Raw genomic sequence first — 2,452 nt, forward strand, 5'->3', positions numbered from 1 at the left:
TAGAGTGACTCCTTCTCAGGGTCCAGGTTCTTCCTCAACAGAAGACCCTATCACCAACACTCTAAATATACAAAAGTACTATCTCCAAGACATCTATTTAATGCTTCCAGGGGTGTGAATAATTTTTGTTTGTTTGTCCAATAGTCAGGTTCCACTTAATTTCATGAGAGAAAGATGATCATACTTTGTAAAGAAACAATTGAGTGTAAACACTTTGATTAATATTTTGTCATCCCATAATTATATCAACTAGGGAAAGGAAGGGGAGAAGAAAATGAACCAAATTTCCCTCTTTTAAAATAGACTAGTCTTCAAGTGAGTCTCTAAGTTATTCTTTTCCATTATTGCATTAAATTAGTTTTCCCTATCTTATACCATAAAATTTACTACAGTCAGAATATGTAATAAGGATTCAGTATATTTTTCAGCTGAAAGGGCTAGTATATTCAAATGCTCCCAAAGGCTTAAAATAATACAATAACACTAGTGAAGCACATAGTTTTCCAAACATTTTTGGCAGTCAAAAATACATCTTTGTTGAAGATATAAATAGGTAAATTCAACATCTGGACTTCTGAAAAAAACAGGATCTAATAGAAGACACTCAAACACAATATTTAAATAATTATAGTAAGAAGTTGACTTAGAGATCTCCAAGAAAAAAAAAAATATGCTATTTTTTAACCATTTTCCATCTGTTTAGGGGACTTGAGTGAGTGATTATCCATTTAATTCACTCTACAGGGACCCCAAATTCTAGTGACTGAAATAAAAGTAACCTTAAATTAAGACACAGAGGAAGGATAGACTGCATTTCCAAGTCAATTAATTTAAAATATTGTGAATTCCTCAATAAGACAAATCATTCCATATATTTCACTCATCTACTCACCACTACCAGTGTCTATATAGTAGTAACTTAATAAATATTAATTTATTTTTAATTAACTGAGGTACAGTTATTCAACCTGCCCATTTAATAAAATCTATGTAAAATTTGCCCTTGTAAGAAGGGAGATATCACCTTAAATCCCCAATTTTACTGTTTCATCTCAAAATATCAAGATATTTAAGCCCATGGGGTCACAATTTTGCTCCCTGTTTTATATTGATACTTAAAAATTTTGGATTCTGACCCACCAATGAATTCAAAGATTACATTGTAATGTAGGAATCTATCTTTTCAAGTAATATGAAACTTCCAGAGTCTATGACTAGTTAGCTCATTCTGAACTGATCAGGGTATAGTTGTGGCTGTGAAATCCATAAGGAAAGTTATTTGTGTTCCCCATGACCACAGACTGCATTATTTATCTGCTAATTACCCTTCTTGCAAATAAATGCTATTTGGTCACAAGGATGCAAGAGACTATGGATGGAGCAAGAAAAACTCATGACTCCTCTTTCCATGGTGGCCTTGTCAATGGAATTCCATCCTCAGAGCAAACATTATTATGTCCTACTTCCAGCCCATGTGTAAGAGACTGTGGAGCCTGCATCTAGCAAGTCATGATGACATATAATGGAATGGGCCTCCTCCCTAACATAAAGCAAGCACATGTGATTGACTGTTAACAACAGTAAATTAAGTCTCCTTCCTTTTTTCCTGCCTGTCTACAGTCAGTTGAACAGACAAGGAGTGTTTATTCTTCAAGAGAAAAAAGGCCCTGGGGTTGCCACAATGTGGCCCTTAAGCCCATGGCCCTAATGTTCATTGTTTCTATTCTTCCTGATTTTAGGTGAAGGAGTATTGAAGGGGACTGTCACCTTTGAAGGGGCGGCTAGGTGGCGTAGCAGATAAAGCACCAGCCTTGAAGTCAGGAGTATCTGGGTTCAAATTCAGCCACAGACACTGAATAATTACCTAACTGTGTGGCCTTGGGCAAGCCACTTAACCACATTTGCCTTGCAAAAACCTAAAAAAAAAAAAAAAAAGAAAAAAGAAAGAAAGAAAGAACAGAAGGCAAGCATCAAAGTCAGGGAGCTGGAATTAATGCCAGAATTTTCTGAAAACCAGAAGTCCTAAGAAATCTTTCTAATCCAACATCAGTCATAGACAATCTAGAAAGAGCTATTGGAATTCATCTATAAGCTATGATGAATTTCAAAAGTGAACTTTGTGAAACAGATAATACGGAGAAACTATTTTAAATTTGAGATGAATCTTCCCAGGACTGAGTTGATAAATGGGATAGTGTGAACTCTCTCCCACACAGTCTGGTGGCAAATTCATTGGAATTTCTGTTCTTACTACATCTTCTCAATAAATGTTCTTTTTATTTATTTTTTTTTTAGATTTTTTTGCAAGGCAATGGGGTTAAGTGGCTTGCCTAAGTCCACATAGCTAGGTAATTATTAAGTGTCTGACGTAGGATTTGAATTCAGGTACTCCTGACTCGAAGGCTGGTGCTCTATCCACTGTACCACCTAGCCACCCAGATAAATGTTCTTT

This window comes from Macrotis lagotis, chromosome 1, assembly GCF_037893015.1.
Source record: "Macrotis lagotis isolate mMagLag1 chromosome 1, bilby.v1.9.chrom.fasta, whole genome shotgun sequence".
Lineage (NCBI taxonomy): Eukaryota > Metazoa > Chordata > Mammalia > Peramelemorphia > Peramelidae > Macrotis > Macrotis lagotis.